This window comes from Manis pentadactyla, chromosome 13 (assembly GCF_030020395.1).
Source record: "Manis pentadactyla isolate mManPen7 chromosome 13, mManPen7.hap1, whole genome shotgun sequence".
Taxonomy (NCBI): Eukaryota; Metazoa; Chordata; class Mammalia; order Pholidota; family Manidae; genus Manis; species Manis pentadactyla.
Window position 1 is genome coordinate 90955641 of NC_080031.1, and position 6653 is coordinate 90962293.

At 39.5% G+C, this 6653-nt stretch overlaps 1 pseudogene; it reads right to left on the minus strand.

Annotated features, from left to right (window-relative positions):
• Nucleotides 1-2432: 2432 nt before the first annotated feature.
• On the minus strand, nt 2433-4999 carry LOC130680277 (GTP:AMP phosphotransferase AK3, mitochondrial-like; annotated as a pseudogene).
• Nucleotides 5000-6653: the final 1654 nt, after the last annotated feature.

Genomic DNA, 6653 nt, shown 5'->3' on the forward strand with positions numbered 1-6653 from the left:
ATAATTGTATGAGGATGTAGGAGTCACAAACAAATCAGCTAGAGGTCATGGAGATTAAAATTTGATTCTTAGAGTAAAAAACTGAGTAAGTGGATGAAACTGATTTTTTTTTCCTGAAATTAATTTTATTATAATAAAGATTTATGGAGTCTTATAACCTAGTGACTAGTGATAGCTCATAAGTTTAAGACTTTATTTTTCCTTGAACAACCTTGAACCCCCCCCACACAGTTGGAAATCTGCATACAAATTTCGATTCCCCCAAAATCTTAACTACTAGGAGCCTGCTGCTGACGAGAAGCCTCCCCAATAACAGAAACTGTTGATTAACATATAGTCTGTGTATGTATTATATACTGTATTCTTATAGTAAAGGAAGCTAGATAAAAGAAAATGTCTTTACAAATGGTTGCACATCTCCAAAACATTTTCCAGTGTGTTTATTGGAAAACATCCATATATAAGTGGCACAGTGCAGTTCAAACCCAAGTTGTTCAAGCATCAACCATAGCTCATGCTCTTAGAAAGCACATAATAATCTTTAAATAAGACATTGTAGGAAGTATTTTAAAGAATGAAGTTTTCTGTACTCCTTTTAAAAAGACTTGGGCCATTTTGAAAAATTGACAATGAATGAAAAATAACATCAAAATAAAGGAAAACAAGTTTTCCCCCCAAATACCTAAGAAACTCTTGATAATATTTGTACGTTAAGTACCTGGAGTAAAATGGGCCACATGTTCAAAGGCAGTTAATAATAGTCTGTCCAAGGACTTGTTTCATTTGATTTAGCACCAACTAAAATAAGGGTATATTCAGCATTTAAGATACAGTCAAGTTTCTCTTCCACCTCTTAGCAGGCCACAGTACATAAGCATGCATCCTCCTAAACCCACTAAGGAATCTAAAATAATAATTTTTAAGTGGCTGCTCAGATTACTCCCACAGGCAGGATTAGGATTTTTCCCCTTTCAGATGGGCTGTGAAGGCTAGCAGGTACCAACTTCCTAGATCAGGAATAAAGAACTCCACCTTCAGCAAACTGTTACTTTCCTGCTTCTTGTTAAGCTGTCATACAAAGCCTTTTTGTTGCTATGCCTGTTTACTAATTATGGCTGCTATTTTTGTCAAGGAATTTCCCACCAGGCATGGCCAATCTATTCCTATTTCCTAATGACAAAGTATTCATATTTTATGTAGTGTCACATGTTTTCTTTCATTCATTTTTATATACTTATCTGTTGCTCATCAGGGCATATCAATCAAAAAGAATTGACAAGTAGATTCTAAAGCCCACATTCCTTTTTTTATTGAAGTATCATTGATATACAATTTTATGATGGTTTCACATAAATAACACAGTGGTTTCAACATTCACCCATATTATCAAGTCCTCACCCATGCTATTGCAGTCACTGTCCATCAGCATAGTAAGATGCTACAGAGTCATTGTCTTTTCCGTGCGGTACTGTCTTCCCTGTGACCCACCTATATTGTGATTGCGAGTTATAGGGGCCCTTAATCCCCTTCTCCCGTCCCACCCACTCTTCCCCACCCCTCCCCTTGGGTAACCACTAGTCCCTTCTGTGTCTATTCTTATTTTGTTCCCTTAGTTTTGTAAAGCCCACATTTCTTAACCTGAGTAACGTGGGAAAACATGTCAATTACATTTTCCATTAAAGAAAAATCATTCATCTTTGGTTCTTATCCAAGAGCTTATATCAGAATTTCAACTTGGAACATATGTTATATCCTTCAGTGCACATGTATTTTCGGAAGAAAACAAGTCATATCAAAGTAATCTTTTCTTAAACGTTTTTGATGCATTTTTATATCAACATTTTATAGCAAATTAAAAATTCTGAGTAAACTGAAGTTATGTTTAACAACAAAATAAATAGAGTGGATATGGCAACCTTAAAGGTGTCTTAGTTTAAAGGCAGCAGTGAATTTGCATTCTTAAAGGGCTCCATAAATCCAGTTATATTTATCTGGAATTTTATAGATGTAGCATCTCACAAAACCATGTCCCATGTGCGAAACATGTGTCTGGCATCTGGCTACACAAAAACTTCTGGTGAGATACTTTCTCCAAAATAGAATAATGTAATTTTTTACTCTTCCTGAAAAATATGAAACCTTACCAATCACTTACTCTTGCTGAACAAGTTAGATCACTACCATTGCTCTTTTAATTTTGCTCTAAAATAATTCTTTAAAGTTTAGACTTCTCTGATATTTGTTAACTGCCCACCTATAGAAGATAGCTGGATGAAACATACTGGGCAATTTCAAAAATCTTAGTATCAGATCCATTTAGTATACCCTTGGTATCCAGAAAAAAAAGCCAAGGAAATGAAACGGATGTAATTTTCAAAGTCTCAGAACAAGGAACTTCTAAATGAAAGAAGGGATTCTGTCCCTTTTGCTAATTACAAGGATTTTTCCTCCGGAGTAAGTGACACTTTCCAGTGTATTTGTGGAACTTTGGTTTGCAGGAAGGCACGCAAATAGAGCCAGATCCTGTGGGTTTCCGTTCCGGAGAATGTTTCCAGCACCCCTTTTTTCTGGTAGTATTACAGGACCGGTTTTTTTCAGTCTTCATAAGCCTTGGGTCTCTTAGTAAGTGTCTCTGGTCTATCATCCTCACGCGGAAGGAGAGGCTCTCCAGTCAAAGTCACCCACGCCCACGGCTTTGGGAGTGTTAAAGTCGAGGTTGTGGACGCGGTGGATGAACAGTGAGGTGTTGCCGAATGACCTCAAAAGGCACATTCAGGTTCTTTACCAGGTGTATCAAATTAACTCTGTCCAGGGCTTCGGCTTGTGCAAGAGTCCTGGGGAAAACACCCAGCAGCCAGCTCTCCTGGGCGTGGTTTCTCAGCTAGTGCAGGGTCAGCCGAGTCATCATGTCGCCGGGATGGGCTTCCCCTGTCGATAAAAATCTTGGCCAGCACACCAACTTCCGTGTCCCTCGGCATTGCTGTCTCGGAGCAGGTTCCCGCTCAAGTATTTGATGATGCGCAAGGACAGTGTGCTTGCCGGAGCCCGCGGCGCCCAGGAGCGCCGCCCGCAGGAGCTGCCCCGACGCCCCCCTGGCTGCTGAGCGGCCCTCTTGGCAGGGGCGCGAGCGGTAGGGACCCCGCCAGGCCTGCGCCCTCCCGCACTCTCCGGCAGCTGCGAGGACGCGCGAGGGCAGCACCCGTGGTGGAGACTGACACATAAAAATGGACTCTGCAGAAGAGCAAATCCTTGAGTTTAAGATGAGCCACGGGAGCTCCCATGATGCAGTTCTAAAGAAGAGATTGTAGGTATGAAGGAAAAATTAAGAAACAAAGTGAAGATTTAAAAGTTCCGCCTTTCACAAGTAGAAAGTGGAGATGGTGGAGGGATGCAATATTTAAATAAAGAATACCCAAGGATTTTCCAGAATTAAAGAATGTTATGAGTCCCAGGAATAAACAATGGAACGGTCCAGAACATCTAGTAGCAAATATTGGGAAAGGTTTGAATAACTAGGTCTCTCATGCTCCTCTGGTGAGGTGTCCCCACAGCTGATTTGGAAGGCAACTTGGCAGTAGCTGTGAATTTTTTTTTTTTAATTACTTCTCCTTAACTTCCTTAGAAAAACACTCTCACTTAACAACAAGAAGGCACATAGAGGATGTTCAGCCTTATTTATAACAGCAGAAAATTAACAATCTAAATGTTGACTAATAAGAGCTAAAGGAACCTTAACCACACGATGAAATATAGTACAGCTGCTAAAGAGACAGAGACAGATTTCTACCTGCTCATGTGAAAAGATCCCTAAGACATTAAAATGTAAAAAGTTGCAGAATTATATCATTTATCTTGTTTATTTTAAAGTATGATAATGATTTATGTTTAAATACCTATTAAGTGAACTGAAAGGCAGATTGCAAGCCGTGGAAAGACATGACTTGACTTCTGATTTTAAAAGATTGTTCCATCTGTAAGAATGGAAGCAAAGGGAGATGTCAGGGAGCTGTTTCAACAAACCAGCTATTTTAACTTGAATTTCTTCAATACGAGTGTGATGGTGCATCTTTCCATTTGGTTATGGACCATTTGCACATTATTTTCATGTACAATTTTTAAACTTAGAGTTACCTTCTGATCACATCCTTGGGAAGATGCTTTAGGTTTTATTTATTGCACAAGTCATGGAGGACATCCTCAGCTTTGGGCTGGGTGGTCCAAATGCACTGGTTTCATATAGCCTCAAACCGGGCATCATACAGGTGGTGTTGCTATGAGAGGCTGCTGGACCACCAGCCCTGCATCCACTGCACTCACTATCCCTGCCCGAGCCACTCCATCTCTAAAAAGATTCATAAACTTGATTTGATGGTTGTTCTCATTCTATAAGCAAGAGAGAGATCTATTTCCAGAACAAAGAGTTTGGGACTAGAAACCTAATTTCTATATTTGTATTTTGTGGCAGCAGAGCAAAACTGCTGCTCTAATTTCTCTCTTTTTTTATTGTTTCTGCTATTTTAGGTCTTCATGAAGTTAGCCATATAATCTCTTATTGCTACTATATTCAAGAGTTACAGTGAATATGTGAGAAGATTCAAAAGGCATATGGATATTTAATAGAAATTTGACCCATATCCTCCAGCAAAGGAAAAAAATGATGTTATATTTTGTAACGGTATTTAGTATAACACTATATAACACTACGTGATTTGCATAATAAAACAGCACACTGTTACTGTCTCTAGGATACCTAATTATGCAAAGAGCAATCGCACCAAGGCTTTTGCACTCTCCTGGATAGATTTAGACTTCTGGTATATTCCGCCTTTAACTGAGGTATCTAATTTGGTACCAGACTGATCCCAGAATATCCCAGAGAGAGCAGGTCGCATCCTCTTGGCTGCAGGTGTGAGAGGGAGAGGAGGGGCTCTGAATGGCTCAGGCGCTTGTTCGCGTTGGCCTGCAGGTACGCGTCACACTCTTGAGCACTCTGATTCATTTCTGGCTCACGAGACCACCTCTCCCCTTCCTTCTTTTCTGGACTGAAGTGACAGAAGCCATTTGAGGTAAAACTTGGTCTTCATAGCATCTGATAGATCTTCGACCACATACATCAAGAGAGCAGCCGAGTAATCTCATGGAATACATTTGACCCCCTTTGGCAAAGAACATCTAATGCCAGCCAAATATGATTGTGGAAGTTGATTTAAACTTTCTGGACACTTTTCATAGTAACAGAAGTCAAATGGCAGGGCAGTAAAAGAAAAACAGCAGGGCCTGCTCAGATTAAGCCTGGCTTTGCAGTACTAATCATTTTGAGGTGAAAACGACTGAGTTAATTTATTGTCCATTCCCTGGGGACAGGGAGTTAAAAGCAGTTTAGGGCATCTGGAGACAGAGCTAAAAGCCACAAGGAGGATAAAGGGCTTGATTACCATTCATTCATTGATTCAGCAAACTTTACGTGGGCATTTATCTACATGTGACGAGTTGTTCTAAGTACAGGACATGCAGCCTATGAGAAAGAACGAAACCTGAGTGTCTGTCCTCATGACACTGACCATGCAGGGACCATTATAAGCCAGTGTTTCCAAGGTGTGACAACTGCTCCCCTGGGTATGTGACATGATTTTAGGTCTCTGCGAAAGAACATTCCCCTTCCCCACACTTCAAAAAGTATGTTTGATTGTATTTTCTAAACGATTTTATTATGAAAATGCCAAGGGTACATAAGAGAGGGAACGATACAGCCCCACACACTCATCATCTAGTTTCAACAGTGATCAACATTTTGCCAATCTTGTTCTAGCTTTAATTTTTTTTCTGGAGTATCTTAAATAATAACACCTTTTAATTTTAATGATGAATGTGCCTGTTTTAAGGTGCATAAGAAAAAAACACAACTAGCACATCAAACCTAATGCTTCACAGTATTCTTGCTTAGAACAAGACTAAACAATAAATTTCAGTTTTAAAAGTGCTACACAGATAAGGCAAAATTCAACCACAGAACACACAGTTGGCTCAAGTTTATCAGGCAACAAGAGATTAAGAGGAGGCGATAAACATTCTCCTTCATCCCCCCTCCCTCAGCGAGATTAGAAGAGTCAGAGGAAATGTCTTCTGTAGAAAAGGCTTAGCACCATGCCTGCCACTTAACAAGCACCAACAAAAGAGAAGCTGGTACTGTTTTTGGAAGGCATCGTGGATTCCAGAGAACTGACACCGCCTAGTATTTATTAAGCACTTACTGTATAAAGATACTGTGGTGGGAGATGTACATATATTTTCCCACTTCCTCTTCAAAGCCACACTATGAGTAAATGTTATGATCCCCATTTTTGGACTTAATGTTTTGTTGTACGATGAAATAGTTTCTCCATAGAATTTCTAGTCAGATTTTCTGACAGATCAGGAATGGGTAACAGTGATATGAAGGAGAAATATTAAGCCTCCATTTTCATTTAAATTCAGATTTGTTTGTTGCAATTTTACCATGTTCTACCTTTCATTACAAATTTTATCTTGGATGTAGGCAGCTCCTTATAGACCTTCCATGGATATAAATCGGCTTCTCTAGCTTTCATCATAGCAACTTTTATTGAGAATATTTAATGTGAAAAATACCTTAAAAGCATTATCTTCCTCTGTTA